We start from the raw sequence: 21,107 nt of genomic DNA on the forward strand, positions 1-21,107 counted from the left end.
TAAATGAATTTCTCGAGACCTGGGGTAAGGGAGGTGCTTGGAATAAAGCAAAAGCCATTTTCAAACTTATAAAAGAAACCAACTCAGCTGGAGTTTTCATGAAGATCGTTAAATTGGCTTTCAAGGACATGCCATGGTATGATAAAGCCATCACTATAGCGGCCATAGCTGCCCAGATTGCTGCTGCCTTTGCCACGGATGGCGTTGCCCTGATTGCCAAACTTGCTCTCAGCGTTAATGATGCATACAACATTACGAAGAAAGTAATAAACCTGAACAAAATGAACGAAATGCATGCAGCTTTCAGCAAATAATATGCTGGATTTTTAAAGACAATCGATATGACGGTTTTTGTATTTTATCACGTTTTTCTGATGAAGCATTTATTATAATATTTCTAGATACACACACAATTTGTATTTATGTTATTTTTCTGATGTATTTAATGTATTAGTAATGTATTAATATAAATAAACGAATTGAAACGAATTGCTGACTTTTGATATTAAAAGCATATAGATCTTGGGTGTGTGACATGCAATTGATCTCTGTAAGTCTCTATTTGGCACGTTAAACACTATACAATCAATCATTCAATGTATTAGTCAGGTGGCAAAAACACTAGAGTTTAAAAGAATGAGTGACAATTTAAGCTAATTAAGAAATGAATTCAATTTTTGGAGATTCATGATGCTATGAACTACGACGCTTCACGCGACCGGCATGTTTCATGAAGCGTGTTTACTTAGCACTTCATGATAAATATGCTGGCGAGAAGCGCTGTATAGTTCATATACCTCATGGATATTCAAAAAATTAAAATCATTTCTTATATTAACATTATTTTTCTGATGAGTTGCAAGACATTACGCCATTCAACTGTCATTTTATTGCTAGTAAGAAAATAGTTTGTACATGTACTATAGTTTTGACGTCAAATACTGTATTATTACCTCACAATGGAACTTTTTTTGCTGTTCCATGGCAATTCAGGATAAAAACGAATAGTCCAATAATTTGCAAAGAATCTTACTTTTGCAAGCGCTCGCCAAAATTACTATTGGAGGTATAAGGATTTTTTGGCGAGCGCTTGCGAACGTTGGCTCTGCTGAATAGGCCTCTGGTGATATATGATTAGGCCAAAAAGAAGTTTCTATCATATCATAAACATGACTACCCACTATAATTCCTTGATCGAATTTTTAAGTTAAGCAGTTATAATATTTTATTTAAGTTATATTCTATTCACTAATTACATGTATGTATAAATGCTGAAAATCAACATATCTCTAATTACTAAAAAGACTTTTTTTACAGAAAAAAAAAACAGATTTAAGTCTGAGATATTCAGGTCAAAGATCAGTTATAAGAAGGCATTTATTTTTCTCATTGTCTAATTCTTCCGTTATCATCAAATATTGTACACTTAATAAATTAAAAATAAGAATAGATGAAAAAAGAGGCCAATAAGCTTAAAGGCTTGCTGTACCTTCTGTGACCCCAACTTTTCCGCGGGGAATTGGGTCATTTTTTGAACAATATATGATGCATATACTACCCCAGGATGCTTCCACTAAAACTTTTTTTGTCTAGTTGGTCCTTTAGGGAAGGATTTGCTTCGCCCTGCCCCAGGGGTCATGATGTCAATAATTTAGAAATAGCACTACCACAGAGAACTGTCACATAAGTTTCATTTTTTTTCTGGTCAAGTTGTTCTCGAGATAAGGATTTTTCTTATAAATGTATATTTCAATGTAAAACTTGGATTTCTTATTGTGGCCCCACCCTACCAACATCCTTGATCACCTCAAATTCTTTGTAATTAAATGTGCTTGTGAAATAGCAATCCACAGCTATTTGTATCAGTTAGGAATTTCTGCAATTTAGTTTTAGTCCAATCTGGAAAATATCCTTATGTTACACGGTCATGTTTTTGGGAACATAAGATATTGTTACAAGTATAAGATTGAATAAATTCACATCTCTCTGTTGGGAGAGGTCAAACAATTTTCGAAAACAAACTACGGTATTTTCACCTCCATGTTACCTTTCAGGTATCAAAGGATCAATTTTTAGTGGTTACCCGTTGAAAGCACGGCATTTCTTTGTTAGGTGTCATTTATCCTTAAAAATTTGGTATTATCTTTTGGACTGTGTGTGTTAAGTGAATAATTCCTAGTGAGATCCGCTTAGAATTTCATTAGATTTTATACATGATAACATTAATCGCTAGTTAGCTTTTTTTAAAAATCTAAGTCGAAATTTTATGCTAAACAAAGGCCTTTTGTGCCCAACAAATTGATTGATTGTACATTGTTTAACGTCCCTCTCGAGAATTTTTCACTCATATTGAGATGCCACCACTTGCCGTTGGAGAGCTGCAGTTTTGTCCTATACTCGGCACTCATGGCCGTTGAGCAGGGAGGGATCTTTTTCATGCCAGCATCTATTGTGACACGGGACCTCGGTTTATACGGTCTCATCCGAAGGACCGTTCTCCACGTCCCACAATGGGATTCGAACCTGCAACGTAAGGATCAACTCCTTACTTCTCGACTATAAAGCAGACGCTCGAACCACTGCGCCACGCTGGCGACTGTACCCAACAGAAAACATGGCAAAAACAGATTGCTATCTGAGTTCTTCTAAAATTGTGAATTTCAAGGCCACTGGGTGCACTTTCACAAATTATAATTTTTATTAATGCACAACAAAATTGCCCCTATTCATAAGAATTAAAAAATAAAATTATAATTTGTGAAAGAGCAAGGACGTGTCAATCAAACTTGACAAGAAATTCAACACTTATATAACTTGATGAAATAAGATTTTTATTATATTTTCTTGTGATATTTTACTGCAATGTATGTCATAATAATATACAGAAGACTTGAGAAAATATTAACTTCAAATATGTGTTAATGCATGCACCTTTTAATATAACTTGGCGATATTGTAGATAAAAAAGGCATTCAACCTGTAGAATTTTTTTATGATAGATTTGACTTGAAGAGAAACTGGATTTGTGAATATTTTTCAAATAATGAAAAAGTAGTTCTTAACATGCATTCTCTGTAAGCACCAAAAAAATTACAATAGGGCTTGGAAACGACATATCTCCGATTTTGATGAAATTTGCACCACAGGTGCACCGTGGTACAAAACCAGCAAATATGGTGTTAGAAGTTTCCCACGTGCACCCGGTTGCCATGGAGACGGATCCATTGAATTTGGCCATTTTCGGCCATTTTTGACCAAACAAAAGCATGAAAATTGAGGAAATATGAATGCATTTTTATCTTTATGTAGTGAACTCAAATATAAATCTTTGTATCATAAGAAAACATCAATTGTTAAAGAATACAGGGCATATAACCAGTTATTCCAGAATTGACCGCACTCTTAGAAAATGGTTCGGCAAAATAGCATAGTTTCTCAAAATGTGAAAAATGGAAAAATTGGCATTTTTTGAGAAATTTAAGGCTAAATAAAAAAAATTGTCTACGGAAATTTTTCAAATCATATGCGTGTCGTCAAACGTCAGTATTAGTAGTGTCCACTCATAAAAAAATTGGAGTGGGATCTCAATGCTATTTTTAGAAACATGTATCTAAAAATAGACATATTTCAGAAAAATCCAAAAAATGAAATTTGGGCAGAGTTTTAGATGCCATTGCTGGGTAATTATGAAATATACTGTAAAAGTCAATGTGCTAATGTCAGAGACTGGACACCAATAACTACCATGCATATTATTTTCAGGGATTTCCGTTTTCTATTTATAGCTTCACATGCCTAAATATAGACATGTCTCATAAAATGATGAAAAATGTCAATTTTTCCTCATTTTGAAGCTCCACTGAATCATAAATAATAAAAACATGGATCTCTCCAATATTTCATCAATAAGAACAAGAAATAGTATAATATCTCACAAATTATTGAGGACAGGCTCTCATCTCTATAAATAGTACAAATGTCTAAAAATAGACACATATGAAATTAACTGTTTAATGTTGATTTTCCACTAATTCTCAAATTAGAGATGGGAAATTCATCAACTTACTGTCACTAACTGTAACTGATATTATGTGACTGACAAGAACAAAAGAACATTCAATGGAATGCAGCATGATAAGCAGAGGTTTCCATTTCTATTTATAGTAACACGTGTTTAAAAATAGACGTAATGCAAAATATAGTGAAAATGTCGTTTTTGTACTTTTTTCTTAAATTTTGGATGAATAATTGCTGACTATCTGTTTTAATTGCTATTGGCATATGGTGACCAACAAGTAAATGAAAGCCTTATATCAAAAACAGAATGAGAAGCAGGGGTTTCCATTTCTATTTATAGAAACACATGTTTGAAAATAGACGTACTGCAAAATATCAGAAAAATGTAGTTTTTTGTACTTTTTTCTCACATTTTGGATGAACAATTGCAGACTATATGTTTTTAACTGCTAATTGGCTTATGGTGACCAACAAGTAAAAGAAAGCATAAACGAAATACAGAATGAGAAGCAGAGGTTTCATTTCTATTTATAGTAACACATGTTTTAAAAATAGACGTGATGCAAAATATCGCAAAAATGTCACTTTTTGTACTTTTTTCTAAATTTTTGGATGAATAATTGCTGACTATCTGTATTTAACTGCTATTGGCATATAGTGACCAACAAGTTAAAATAAGCATTATATCAAATACAAAATGAGAAGCAGAGGTTTCCATTTCTATTTATAGTAACATGAGTTTAAAAATAGACATACTGTAAACTATCGGAAAAATGTAGTTTTTTGTACTTTTTTTCACATTTTGGATGAGCAATTGCAGACAATATGTTTTTACTGCTATTGGCATTCAGTGACCAACAAGTAAAAGAAAGCATATACGAAATACAGAATATGAAGCAGAGGTTTCTATTTCTATTTATAGTAACATGAGTTTAAAAATAGAAATACTGTAAACTATCGGAAAAATGTAGTTTTTTGTACTTTTTTCACATTTTGGATGAGCAATTGCAGACAATATGCTTTTACTGCTATTGGCATTCAGTGACCAACAAGTAAAAGAAAGCATATATGAAATACAGAATGTGAAGCAAAGGTTTCTATTTCTATTTATAGTAACACATGTTTGAAAATAGACATGCTGCAAATTCTCGAGAAAATGTAGACTTTCGCAAAGTGCAGACAAACGGCTTTTATTTGTTATTGACAGAATGTGACTAACGAGTGTGAAAAAGGTTAAGCTAAAGTGTATAAGAATAATGTTTAAGCGTATTTTTACATTTCTGCCTAAAGTAACACATATTTATAAAAAATCAGGAAAATAAAGAATCATTCGTTTTTCTCAAATTAGGGATATGAAATTTGCAGTTAAACTTTCATTACCTGTAACTGATATGGCTAATTGTATTCGAGCGCGTCCACCTCATTCCAATACATATATCACAAAAGTATGTTCTCCCTGCATTAAAACAATCAAATGACAGCAATTTTCTTCATAAATTAAGCATTATCGTTTATACTCAGGTCGACAGCCCCAGCCCGATTGAAATTCTTTTGTTAGGTGGGTCCAGAAAATTTTCCCTAGGAGCAGGTGTCTCAAATCACTATGTCAGTTTAAACTAGATCTGTCCAAATGGGACTAAATACCCCGCTGGGTTTTTCAGAGGTGCTAAATCATGAATATTTCATGGATCTTATTCTAAGAGAAGAGAGAAATGCTAAAACATTTTTAATGCAAATGTAATTGCTCATAATATTTTCATAAATGAAACGAAGGCGCATCCTAATAAAAAAAAACCAGACTAAATATACGGACCAGACACGAATTATGAACTTTTTCTGTCAGTGACCTTGACCTTGCATTAATGGCCTTGGATCAAAGTCATGACAGAAAATCAGGTAATAAGCAATGTTTGTGTGAAGTAGTAGATTCAGGTTTAGCCATAAAAAAGATATGGACCAGACACAAATAATCTTTTTTTTTCAAGTGACCTTGAACTTCCCCAAATGACCTTGCGTCAAGGTTATGACACACTCTTAGGTCATAAGCAGTCTGTGTGTGAAATGAGAACCTACCAAGTTCATCCATAAGAAAGATATGGAGCAAACACGATTATGAAATTTTTCTTCAGTGACCTTGAACTTCCCAAAATGACCTTGGTTCAAGGTCATGACACACCCTTAAGTCATGGGCAGTCTTTGTGTAAAATGAGAACCTACCAAGTTTATCCATAAGAAAGATTTGGACTGGACACGAATAATGAAATTTTTCTTCAAGTGACCTTGAACTTCCCTAAATAACCTTGGGTCAAGGCCATGACACAATATTAGGGTAATCTTTATGTGAAATAGGAACCTACCAAGTTTATCAATAAGAAAGATCTGGACCGGACACGAATTATAAAATTTTTCTTCCAGTGACCTTGAAGTTCCCCAAATGACCTTGGGTCAAGGTCATGACACACACTTAGGTCATGGACAATCTTTGTGTGGAGTAGTAGATTCTAATGTTCCTCATTAAGGAAGATATGGATCGGACACTTTTGCACAGACAGATGGGCAGATGGACAGCTAGACAGACGGACAAACTGATTCTTATATATCCCAAAACTTCGTTTGGGGGGGGGGGGATATAATGAAGTTGAATATTCCAGGGATCCAGATTCCCTTTGATCCATGCATGCCTTACCACATATTGTTCAAAAGTAATCTGAAATTTGCCCAAGTTTTTTGAGTTGGCTTACTTTCGATATCGCTCTTTATACATGCATGTATATATTTCTCTAGACTTAAACTAAAGCATTTAAAAAAAATTGTTGTTTTGGTTTTTATAAATTTATTTTACGTATAAACATACATGTAGGTGTAGGTGTTGGGGGGGGGTCAAAGATAGACATCACATAGGTAATAAATAATGGGGAGTAGATTTAGCCCCCCCTTTCAGCAGACATTTTGCAGTGTAATCGAATAAGGGTAAGTGGTAGTGTTTAAAAAAATGGTACTGAAAGAAGTTCAATCCCCCTCACATGAAATAGGATTTCATGTTTGGGCCCCCCTCTTCACTTTTAATTTCCTTCTAACATGAATGTAACAAAGTATTCTGTTATGACCCTAGAGTTTTATTTCCTTTTTAAAGACTTGATTTTCATGGCAATAATCTCTAGGGTCATAACAAAACTGAACTTCTTTCAGTACCATTTTTTCTTTCTAAATTCTTGAGCCACCGCCTCCTAGGGAAAATTTTCTGGATCATTTGAGTGTTTTAATGCAGGGAGAACATACTTTTGTGATATATGTATTGGAATGAGGTGGACGCGCTGGCGCGCCGAATACAATTAGCCATGTCAGTTACAGGTAATGAAAGTTTGACTGCAAATTTCATATCCCTAATTTGAGAAAAACGAATGATTCTTTATTTTCCTGATTATTTATAAATATGTGTTACTATAGGCAGAAATGAAAAAAATACGCTTAAACATTATTCTTATACACATTAGCTAAAGCTTTTTCATACTCGTTAGTCACATTTTGTCAATAACAAATAAAAGCCGTTTGTCTGCACTTTGACCATCCCTGATGTTAGAAAAAAAAGTGCGAAAGTCATTTTCTCGAGAATTTGCAGCATGTCTATTTCCAAACATGTGTTACTATAAATAGAAATAGAAACCTCTGCTTCACATTCTGTATTTCATTTATGCTTTCTTTTACTTGCTGGTCACTGAATGCCAATAGCAGTAAAAACATATTGTCTGCAATTGCTCATCCAAAATGTGAAAAAAAAGTACAAAAAACTACATTTTTTCGATAGTTTACAGTATGTCTATTTTTAAACTCATGTTACTATAAATAGAAATAGAAACCTCTGCTTCACATTCTGTATTTCGTATATGCTTTCTTTTACTTGTTGGTCACTGAATGCCAATAGCAGTAAAAACATATTGTCTGCAATTGCTCATCCAAAATGTGAAAAAAGTACAAAAAACTCATTTTTCCGATAGTTTACAGTATGTCTGTTTTTAAACTTATCTTACTATAAATAGAAATGGAAACCTCTGCTTCTCATTCTGTATTTGATATAAGGCTTTCTTTTACTTGTTGTTCACCATATGCCAATAGCAGTTGAAAACAGACAGTCAGCAATTATTCATCCAAAATTTTAGAAAAAAGTACAAAAAATGACATTTCTTTGATAGTTTACATTAAAGTCTATTTTTTAAGCACATGTTACTATAAATAGAAATGGAAACCTCTGCTTCTCATTTTGTATTTGATATAATGCTTTTTTTTACTTGTTGGTCACTATATGCCAATAGCAGTTAAATACAGATAGTCAGCAATTATTCATCCAAAAATTTAGAAAAAAAGTACAAAAAATGACATTTTCCCGATATTTTGCATCATGTCTATTTTTAAAACATGTGTTACTATAAATAGAATTGGAAACCTCTGCTTCTCATTCTGGATTTCGTATATGCTTTCTTTTACTTGTTTGTCACCATATGCCAATTAGTTAAAAACATATAGTCTGCAATTGTTCATCCAAAATGTGAGAAAAAAGTACAAAAAACTACATTTTTCTGATATTTTGCAGTACGTCTATTTTCAAACATGTGTTACTATAAATAGAAATGGAAACCTCTACTTCTCATTCCCGTTTTTGATATAAGGCTTTCTTTTATTTGTTGGTCACCATATGCCAATAGCAATTAAAAACAGATAGTCAGCAATTATTCATCCAAAATTTAAGAAAATAGTACAAAAAACGACATTTTCCCGATATTTTGCATTATTTCTATTTTTAACTATGTGTTACTATAAATAGAAATGGAAACCTCTGCTTATTATGCTGCATTCCATTGAATGTTCTTTTGTTCTTGTCAGTCACATAATATCAGTTACAGTTAGTGACAGTAAGTTGGTAAATTTCCCATCTCTAATTTGAGAATTAGTGGAAAATCAACATTAAACAGTTAATTTCATATGTGTCTATTTTTAGACATTTGTACTATTTATAGAGATGAGAGCCTGTCCTCAATAATTTGTGAGATATTATACTATTCCTTGTTCTTATTGATGAAATATTGGAGAGATCCATATTTTTATTATTTATGATTCAGTGGAGCTTCAAAATGAGGAAAAATTGACATTTTTCATCATTTTATGAGACATGTCTATATTTAGGCATTTGAAGCTATAAATAGAAAACGGAAATCCCTGAAAATAATATGCATGGTAGTTATTGGTGTCCAGTCTCTGACATTAGCACATTGACTTTTACAGTATATTTCATAATTACCCAGCAATGGCATCTAAAACTCTGCCCAAATTTCATTTTTTGGATTTTTCTGAAATATGTCTATTTTTAGATACATGTTACTAAAAACAGCATTGAGATCCCACTCCAATTTTTTCATGAGTGGACACTACTAATACTGACGTTTGACGACACGCATATGATTTGAAAAATTTCCGTAGACAATTTTTTTTATTTAGCCTTAAATTTCTCAAAAAATGCCAATTTTTCCATTTTTCACATTTTGAGAAACTATGCTATTTTGCCGAACCATTTTCTAAGAGTGCGGTCAATTCTGGAATAACTGGTTATATGCCCTGTATTCTTTAACAGTTGATGTTTTCTTGTGATACAAAGATTTATATTTGAGTTCACTACATAAAGATAAAAATGCATTCATATTTCCTCAATTTTCATGCTTTTGTTTGGTCAAAAATGGCCGAAAATGGCCAAATTCAATGGATCCGTCTCCATGGCAACCGGGTGCACGTGGGAAACTTCTAACACCATATTTGCTGGTTTTGTACCAAGGTGCACCTGTGGTGCAAATTTCATCAAAATCGGAGACATGTCGTTTCCAAGATTTTTTGGTGCTTACAGAGAATGCATGTTAAAGCTTACGTAGATCATAAATATACAAATGTGCAGTATGCAAACACCTTATATATGAGAATACTTCAAATGAATATCTTTATCATCTTCAAGTAAACGTGTATGGAATTACTCTAAAAATGATTTTTGGAAATCTATCTACTTATGAGCAAAAATATTAGCTATTGCAGAAAGAGGCATAACATACATCAATGATAGATTATTTAGTAAATTATTTTGTAATTGGGAAATGTTGAAGAAATGGATAATTGTTGAAAATGAAGTGTATATGAAGAGATGTAAAAAAAAAAAAGAACATCTTTTTCTAAAATGTCAAAATGTTCCTCATATATGGGATATTGTTCAGCAAGTTTGAAATTTGATATATCGTGGAAAAATATTGTTACAATTGCATTAGATTTTATAACGAAAAAAAATGGTAAAATATATTTAGCATAACGTCCCCGATTGCTCGTAAAAATTACAAATACAGAATGTACTGTAGACTAGAAAAGAAACAATAAAAGTCTTAAGAAATATGTTTCATATCAAGAGTATTTTGAATATTACATGGATGTCTGTCATATATAAGAAAATTCACCATATGAAATATTTTATTGCTTTAAAATATATTAAAGACAAATTATAATTCATAAACCCATTGTAGAATTATCCCGTTGTTCTACAAATCTTATCTGGGAGCCAATAGATAGAATGAATTTGAGCTAGAGGAGTGGTCTCCCAAATATATAACGGTATATACCTTATACATGTACATATATTATTTATCTAGATATTTTGTGATATTTTAAAATTTTTCTACTCTATATAAATGACAGATAGAAAGAATGTAATGATTCAACTAATCAAATAAATGCATTGGGAATAAATCCTGGAATGTTATGAAATAGATTGTAATTCAAACATAGCAAATTTAGCATATTTTGCAATATCATGTAGCTGTCCCTGAATTATCCCGAAATAGAAAAACATCCTGGAAGCTTACACTGTCCTTAATCCGATTAAGTGGTTGGTTTATTCTTACGAAAAAGTCTTACATTTCAATATCCCGCTTGAATTAGGGGTCAATTGTTGAATCATAAGTACATTGTAAATAGATTAATTTGTTTATTTTTCTGTGAATTGTCTCAGAACCTAAAGGTTTACAGTTGTCACAATAGGGAATCTAAGTTTTACATTAAAATACTAGTAAATTGGAAAAAAAAATCTATTGAAATCCCCCTTAAGAACCACTAGGCAAAAAAAAAATCTAAGATTTACGTGGAAGCATCCTGGGGAAGGGTACAGTTTAAATTTTTGAATCATGATCCCCAGTGGGCCATAAAAGTTTCTTACATTGAAAAATCTTTCAAAAATTCTACTCAAGATCCGCTGGACCAGAAAAGCTGAAACCTATGTGAAAGCATTCTTGAGTATTGTAGATTCTAAATTTTTCAAATCAGGATCCCTGGTGGTAGAGTAGGGCCACAATAGTTATAAAAAGGGGTGATGCTTGATGTTGAATTGTAAAGTAATTGTTAGCAATATGCATTTTACATTATACGAGCTTGATCTTGACAATACAAGATATAAAGATTGATATTAAAAAAAAAAATATTTTTAATAATGTCATGTTGTAAATATTGAATTTACCGGGTTGCAGTAAATACAAAATTTACAACATGACAACTAGTTGAAGAAAGGTTCCAAAAACAGTGAAAAAAAGAATCTCTGATTTAAGTTATAAAAAAATCAAAAGACCACTATATACGTATAAGTCAGTAAATTCTTAAAATTAAGATGATGATAGATCCCTTTCATGTAAGTGCCTTTTGTGCAAATGAACCAAACTGAAAACTGAGCAGATTTATAGATATCTCCTCCATGAGAGAGAAACATAGAGAGAGAGAGAGAGAGAGAGAGAGAGAGAGAGAGAGAGAGAGAGAGAGTTTAAAAATCTTGTGTTTTGTTTTGATGGAAGACACGGTCAATTAAATTTTTCGATATATATGTAACAGGGGTCGTTGATAGACAATAACACCTGCGGGTTCGTTTACATGGTTTATTTAGGGAGTCATCATGTTATCAAATTATAGCCCTGAAAATACAATACATATTCAATCATGATATAACAATAGTATTTCACATTATAACAAATCATAAAACATCAATACATGTACATAGCATTTGTGGAATTCACAAGTTATTCCCCTTGAATCAGACTTTTATAAAATACCATGAAATACATGTAAAGCTGATATTAAACGTTCATATAGAAAATAGATTCTTTATGTTGACAATACAATAAATGGAAATTATTATTAAATATCACATTTACAATTCTCACAATAAAATAATAAACCTGTATTGCAAAAATATATAAATTGGTACCTATTTGTGGAACAAAGCTTGACTCCTATATCTTCTTAAATGTGCAGCAGAGTATAAAGAATGAATAAATAAATCTGGACTCTGCAATATAAATTTTATCTCTCACTCCAAAAATCTCTCATTCAGTTTATTAATTTCAGAAATCAGAAATTATGAATATGAAAGTATTTGATATTAAGTTATGTAATTTAAAAAGTAAATAATGATACTTACAGTTTCTTTGAAACAGTCAGTCAGATTTCATTAAATTAAGAATAATTCATATTGGCATGTAGACTCATGCATTGTCAGCTGAAAAGTGTCTTTGTCTGAATGTCAGGAATTTGGAGGTAAATTTTAGACCAATGAAATTGTAGTAAGATGAAAACTACTCATGATCATGTACCCTTACACAGGTGTACTAGAAGTAACATGGGTGGATCCAAAGTTTTACTAATTGTTTATTTTATTTTATTTAGGTTGTTTTATTTCGGAATTTAAAAGTATTTTATTTAATTAATTATATAAGTGAAAGGTTCCAATATTTGAGTTTAAATTATTTGTTTTGGTCAATGTTGATTGACACATAGATTTAATTCACTTTAGAGTTTAAAATCAGTTGGGACTTATTCATAAATGTATAATTATTAAATTATACATTTGAATATCATAATATTTAAAATAGTATAAAACTATCACTATTACATTTTTCCCCCCGTTAGCAAATGACGTCCTCGTCATTCATTAACGAAGAAATGTTTAGTATAAAAAAATATTAAAGCTATGAGTTGAATAAGATTTACTTACTCAACAACTTGTAGCAAAAAAATTCTTCAGTAAAAAAATTCTTAATTGTACGGCATAAAAATGTCACATTCCTCCTCTGATGTCAAATGATGTACCCATCATTTATAACAAAATTACCAAGAGGAAGTATGCTCTGTATCAATCTTAATTCACCGACTAAGATGTACTCATTCAACACTAAATTAGTTAATCACAGAATTTCTGTAATTCTAACCACATAGCTCAATAATTTTTCAAAGAGCAATTATAATAGTACATGTATATATCAATTGATTGTCATAAAATCATATTAAAACATTAAAACATTATCAGAAAATGTTATTTAAAAGATTACTTATCAGCAGACTCAGTTATGACCTTTATTAAAGCATCAGAAATGACTTTACCATCAACATTTTGGAAAAGTTTTGTATCTGCTAAAGATTGTAAATACTCTGCTTTCATTTTCCAATCTGGTTGATGGATTTGTGAAAATACATATTCGTCATTTCTCATCCATTGTGGTTTTAACCTTGATCTTGCAGACCTTCGCGGAACAAAAGAACATTGTTCATTTTCTGATCTTTCTGGAGATTGAGTAGTTATCTCCCTTTCTGAAAGTGTACCATTAGATTCAACTGAATCATGTGTCCTTTCAGGTATCGTTTCATCAAACATATTTGTTTGGTGTAAACCTGTAGATATATCTAATTCACTTTCAGAATGAAAATTTGAATTTACATCTGGCTGTACATTTTCAGCACTGTGTAAATTATCATTTGGATCCACTGAAATATTCTCTGTCAACTCAGTAGCTGCAGATTCGTTGATTGTTTTATCAACTTCTACTGGTTCGTTATCTTCCGTATTTGCAATATGCAAAATAAATGATTCATTTTCTGAATCACTAGTTGATTCAATACTATGAGTATCAACTTTATTAGAACTAGCTTTGTTCTGAGAAGAGTCTGAATTTGCACTTTTCCTTGTTTTAGGAACTGGTTTTCTTTTTCTAGGGACTGGTTTAGGTTTTTGTATCTCACTATTGTCGCAGGATGAACAGATGGGAAGTAATAAATTTCTATGTAAAACTCTTGTTTTTCCTTCCCCATTCTGTTTCTGAACTTTGTATACAGGGATATCTCTATTTGGTTGATTGATAATAATATAAGGATCATTTTCCCATTTGTCTGCCAACTTATGGCGACCATCAAAAGCAACAATCTTAACCAAAACAAGATCACCTGGTTCAAGTACACTACTTTTGATTTTCACATCATAATGTTTCTTTTGTTTCTCATGAGACATCTGTATGTTCTTTGAAGCAAGTTCATAAGAATATTTCAACCTGTTTTTCAAGGATTCAACATACTTGGACATTGATTTCTTTTCGCTGGAAGTATGATTATCAAACAAGATATCTATAGGTAGATTTGGTTCTCGACCAAACATCAAATAAAATGGAGAATATGATGTTGTATCTTGTTTAGTACAATTGTAAGCATGCACAATTGGTTTAATAAAAGACTTCCAATCTTGTTTTTCATTTGGATTTAATGTACCTAGCATAGATATTAGAGTACGATTAAACCGTTCACACTGACCATTACCCATAGGGTGATATGGCGTGGTTCTAGATTTCTTGATACCAAGTATGGAACATAATTCTTGTATGATCTTACTTTCAAAGTTCGCACCTTGATCTGAATGGATCTTGTGTGGTATGCCATAATTTAATACAAAGTTTTGATAAAAAGCTTCAGCTGTTGTTTTAGCTGTCATATTCTTTGTAGGGATTGCCATAGCATATCTTGAAAAATGATCAGTAATAACTAAAACATACTCAAAACCACCTTTAGACCGTTCAAGGGTCAAAAAATCAAGACAAACTAGTTCTAATGGTTGAGTAGTCATGATGTTTACTAAAGGAGCTTTCATATTTGTTGGAGTTTTTCTCCTTATACATCTGCCACAATGTTGGATATGGTTTTCTATGTCACGGGTCATACCATACCAATAAAATCGATCTTTTGCAAATGAAAGGGTTCTATCCCTACCTTGATGGCCCATCTTATCATGAAGATAAAACAAAACTAGATTGACAAGTGACAAAGGAATAACAAGTTGATGTACAATTCCTTTTTCTGTTCTTACATCTCTGTACAACTTATCATCTATGATCCTAAGTTTGTCAAAGCATTGAAATAATGCATTACTATAAGGAGTAGGTGGTATTTCATCTTTATGTGGTTTGTATTTGTTAAATACTTGATCAAACCAATATGATATATCAAGGTCATTAATTTGTTCTTGAACAATGTCGACACTTTGTAAGCTTCCATCATGTGGAGCATTTACGTTCATATTGATAACTTCTTCTGACGCTGGAAGAGTTTCAATAAAAGGAACAACATTTGTCACATTGCATATAGCACCAACAGAATCTGATGTAACAGTAACACAGTTCTGTTTTTGTAATATACCAGGTAGACGAGACAGTGCGTCTGCATCTGCATTTGTATTGCCTGGTCTATACTTCAAGTCAAAATCATAGGCAGACAAGGCTGCAAGCCATCTATGGCCAGTTGCATCTAGTTGTGCAGTTGTAAGGACATAAGTTAAAGGATTATTATCCGTGAAAACAGTAAAACTATGTCCATATAAATAATCTTTAAATTTTTCTGTGACAGACCATTTTAGCGCAAGAAATTCTAATTTGTGCGCTGGGTAATTTCGTTCAGCTTTGCTAAGACTTCTGCTTGCATAAGCTATGACATGTTTTAGTCCATCATCTTTTTGCTGATAAAGAACTGCACCCAACCCATGCAAAGATAAATCAGTATGCAACTCAAATGGTTTTGAATAATCAGGATATGCCAATATGGGATAAGAAGACAATTGATTTTTTAGAAAATTAAAAGCATGTTCTTGTTCTTCTTCCCATTCGAATTCTGGTAATTGTTTATTGGACATAATTTTCTTTTTACCACAATTTTTCTTTGTGGGAGTAGGCATGAGATTTAATAAAGGTCTAGCAATTTTTGAAAAGTTTTTAATAAATTTTCTGTAATAACCTACAAATCCCCAAAATTGACGGACTTCCTCGCGAGTTTTGGGACGAGGCCATTCTTGGACCTTTTTGATTTTTTCTTCATCAGGCTCAATGCCTTTCTCTGATACAACATGTCCAACGTATCGGACGCGAGTCTTTAGTAAAGAACATTTCTTTGGTGACAGTTTTATTCCTGCCTCGCGTAATTTTTGAAATACTAGTCTTAAACGTTCTAAGTGTTCTTCATAAGTATTGGAAAATATAATAATGTCATCTAAATAGATGAAACAAATTTTCAAATGCAAATCCCCTAAACATTGTTCCATTAGCCTTTGATAAGTGGCAGGGGCATTAACTAACCCAAAGGCCATTCTATTGTATTCATAAAACCCAAGAGGGCCAACTGTAAATGCAGTGCGCTCTTTATGTTTTTCTTCAATTTCAATTTGATGGTACCCAGATTTCATATCTAGTATTGAAAAATATTTATTTCCAGATAGAGAATCTAAAATTTCATCAATTCTGGGTAAGGAGTAACTGTCTTTAATTGTTCTTTGATTTAGTTCTCTAAAATCAATGCAAAGACGTAATTCTCCAGTTTTCTTTTTTACAAGCACAACATTTGAAGCAAAAGGAGAATGTGATTGGCGAATAATGCCAGCACTCAGCAATTGTTGCAGGTGATTCCTAACCTCATCAAACATTGACGGAGGTATTCTCCTAAATCTTTGTTTAAAAGGGACTTCATTTGACAATTCTATTTGATGTTTAACAGATTTAGTAAACCCAACATCTGTGTCACCTTTTGAAAATATGTCATTAAAACTCTGAATCAATTGAGATAATTTTTGGAAATGTTCCTCTGATAGATCATCTTTTTGAATATTAATAAGATCGATAATATTAATATTTGAGGAATCTTTGTCCTTTTTGACATGAGAAGCAATATCTTCTACATTTACTGGTTGAGCTTCACAGAGTAAAGCATGTGGGGCAAGAGTTACTGTTCTTGTCGTGATATTGCTAATATGCACTGGTACTACACCATTAAGTTGATATTTGTATGGTATTAGCACAGGCGAAATGTCTATGTCATTTGGTATTTTTGACTTTGGTGTAGGTTGTAATATTGCACAAACTGGCTGATAAGGTAATTCCTTTTGAAGGTGATCTTGTACAATAATATCTGTATTTGGGGGAATGGTAACTTTTGATGATTCAGCTAGACGAATGAAAGGCAGTATAATGTTGTGTTTATGCAATTCTTTTTCTCGTAAAGAAATACACCGAAATGCAAGATACCAAGGAGTAAATAACTTGGCTTCTTGTAAATATCTAGGACCATGGGACTCTTTGACTATGTTCATTAACACAGAGATAATATTTGTACCTATTAAAACAGGAACACTGTTATTGTATGATGTTGTAGGTACAATAAGAAACAAACCATCTATTGACAATTGTTCATCACCTATGCCATTGATTTTCAAAGGACATTGTATATAACCTGAATATGGTAAAGTTTGACCATCTGCACATTCTATGTGTAGAAAATCTGTCACAGGTTTCAAAGGTAAATGGTGCAAATGTTCTTCATAAAAACTTTGACAAATTGTAGAGATAGAAGAACCTGTATCAACAAGTGCTGCTGTAATGACACTATCAATATCAATAGAGACTTCATTAGTTGTACCTACTAGAGTACAAGTTCTTTTTCTTTGCCTATAATTTGCAAAATTGTGAGGCCTTTTGTTATCGGATCTTAACCCTTTCTCTACCGGCGCATTTTACGTGATTTTAGAGACCTTTTGACATGGCATTATTATATTATTTCTAACTTTTCTATCCATGGAGAATACTAGGTATAATGCATACCATTTTGTAGGGAATTTCTTAGTGATGATATTTTATGACAATTCAGATACTCAACGACTGACCTTATTAGTAAAATTAGAGGTCAAAGGTCAATTAAGTGCAAAATTTTATTGAATTTTTTGATACTTTTAATCTTCAAGCTAAATATTTACAAATATGTATGTTGAAATAGGAAATTTGGGATATACCCACAAAAGGGCATTATACTGTACTTCATGAAACACATAAACTTTTTTTAAAATTCTGCATACATTTCCTTAAAAGCGGTTGCTAAGCAACGCAGAATTTTTCAATTTTCGGGCAGAAATTTTTGTTTTTCACTCATCCTAGACACATTTATGCATCCCAGCACATATTAAAGTTAGATATAATGCCATAAAATTACAAGGGACATAACAGCAGATAAATTTTTCAAAAGTTTGACCTCATTAGAACTATTTTTAGGAGGTCAAAGGTCAAATAAGTGCAAAAATTTCATCATTTTTTTTCAACGCTTCTCAATATTTTTGCTAAAATTTTACACAGTAGATGCTGAATTGAAAAATTCTGAATATACTCTCAAGAATGGATCAGAACTGCAATATCCATACATCATTTTAGTTCAAATTTTTGCTTAATGACCTTTAAGTGGTTGCTAAGCAACAGTATTTTCAATTTTTTAAACTATATACATGTACATGTCTGTTATTTCTCATTCTGGACACATTCTAGACACTTTTTGTATATTCCGTGATACTGTTTGTAAGATATGGACCCTAAAAAATGAAAGAACATTTTTGTATTAAGTATTGACCTTGACACTCTTGTTCTTAGGGGGTCAAGGTCAAATCAGTACAAAATTCAATTTCTACTTAAAATTGTAAGTATATATCAGTTTTGAAATGTTACAGTCATGGAAAAATCATCTAATAGCCGACTTAAAAAAACAGCGAACGACAAAATCTGCAAGCAAAAATTAATCTAAGAAGTAAAAATAAACTTGAATGATTTTATTGCAAGATTTTACTGGTATAACAGAGCTTAAGGGGTACAATAAAGAATTGACATGCCATCTTGAAAGGAAATAATAATACATTGCAATGGCAATTAATGCAAAACTGTTTTGTCAATAGCTTAGGTTGAAAAATGTTACGTTTATGTCCAAATATACAAATCCAGAAATATTGCAAAATGAATTCCAGATCAGACTGATTAAATCTTCCACAAAATGTTGAAGACCAGAGCACTTTTACTTCGTGCCTCCATTCTTTCATCAACTGCCACTTCTTTGAAAGACTGGAAGAGATTCTTCTTTGACTTGTCTGTACAAGGGATCAGCTTCTATACTGTAAAAGATTTAAATATTTTTAAACAGATATGTGAATTTACATTTATAAATAAAATTAAGAATGATACAATTAATACATTGATATTATTTTCTATTTGAAATGAAAATTTATAAATGCGATTCAAGTAGTTAAATTATATTATTAAGTCAATGTATCAGGACTAAAAATTCAACAACCTTGTAGTAAACCATCATGGTTGAATTACTGAACCAAAACAAATAGCATATATGGTAATCTGACTAAAGGCAGACCTGTATTATATAAAGAAAAATTGTGAAGCAGATAGATCTAATTTTAATTAAATGCTATGAAAGTAATGATCGGACACTTCAAAATATTTTCAAAATAAGTAAAAAATTAATTTGAGATCTCGAATTATACAATCTGTTTCCAAGAGTTATCAATTCATTCCTTTGGTTTATAATTCGAGATCTCAAATTACGCAATTCAATCCTTCTGATTACTAATTCATTCCCTCAATTTTTTATTCTAGATCTATCTGCTCCACATTTTTCAGAATATGCTCAAGAATTTCTCTCTCACATGGAGTTGCCACCACTTGTAGGTGGACTGTTCTATATTCGACACTTATGACTATTGAGGTGTGAGGGATCGTTTTCATGCCAGCACCTACTGCAACAAGGCACCCTAATAGGTTTTTATAAGTATAATGTAAGATAAGATATGTTTATAGTGTCTTATCAGAAGGACAGGTCTCCAAGTCTCATAGTAAGATTCGAACCTGTGATGCAAGGATTAACTCCTTACTTCATGACTATAGAACCACTGAACTAGTCTAGTGACACATGTACCTAGAAGTGTTGACTAATATAGCCATCCAGTGGCAATAAGGAATTTTGACTGCAATAAAATTGACTTACAGCTGATAACTAAGCACCTATGTCCTCCACATCATGATCTTTTCTGTGCATGATGGCCAGTGGTGGGATTAGCAAGAAGGACTTCACAGATGAAAGTTCTGAGGATTTGGTACCAGCACACAACACACATGCTAAAAAAAATTATGTGTTCGTGTTAATTATGTCAAGTTTCATTTTTCTTTGAAGTGGTAATAAAAACTTTTTTCAGCACTTTAAACTTTGAATTTATTTTCCTTCTTAAATTTACTAAAATTGTTTCATTTTAAAGCAAAGATTTTAAAATTTCTATAGGCTGCTTATTGACTGATTGTTTTTCATGTTTTCATAGCGATACACTTGTGTAGCTATCAAATGTGTACTGTTAAGAAATCTCTTATTTTCATGACAGTTTTCAATTTTTCAGCAGTGTAAACCACCCCAAAATTAACAAATTACCTACCCATCTTGAAAAATGTGGGTCGGAGTACATCGAACAAAAATATTTCATTGATCAGTCAACACAGTATTCCATATTGAGAAATCAGTGACATTGTATTGTAAACAATTTTGTCATCGAAAAAAAAACAATTTTTGTGATCGTTGAAAGAACTGAAAAGTATCATATGTGGGTTACCGACGATGTCAAATCACCGAACGGCTTCATATTGATCACATGCACGCGTGTAGCTAGAGACCAATCTACACAACTATGTGCGGTATATATATTATGCACGTACATTGAGGTCCTTGGAAGTCTATAATGTCTTTTCATTTCTATCAATGTACTGTAAAACACTTTTAAACTTTTCAATCAATACTTACTCACATCTAATGCCAAAGAAAAGACTAGTCACATCTGATGAATTGACGTGTTTTACATCGTAAATCCATGTAGTTGTTGTTGTTTACTGCAACAGCGGAAACACGTGTAGGTCTCG

At 32.1% G+C, this 21,107-nt stretch overlaps 1 long non-coding RNA gene across 1 annotated transcript; it reads right to left on the bottom strand.

Annotated features, from left to right (window-relative positions):
- Positions 1-18,981: 18,981 nt before the first annotated feature.
- On the bottom strand, positions 18,982-21,107 carry LOC134243517 (uncharacterized). The gene is made up of 3 exons (XR_009987053.1): positions 20,992-21,107; positions 20,191-20,321; positions 18,982-19,306 (listed from the first exon to the last, which is right to left on the bottom strand). It is a non-coding gene; the product is annotated as an uncharacterized LOC134243517 (long non-coding RNA).

Source organism: Saccostrea cucullata, unplaced genomic scaffold (genome assembly GCF_032062105.1).
Source record: "Saccostrea cucullata isolate Sc308-1 unplaced genomic scaffold, CSIRO_AGI_Scuc_v1 ctg7549, whole genome shotgun sequence".
NCBI lineage: Eukaryota > Metazoa > Mollusca > Bivalvia > Ostreida > Ostreidae > Saccostrea > Saccostrea cuccullata.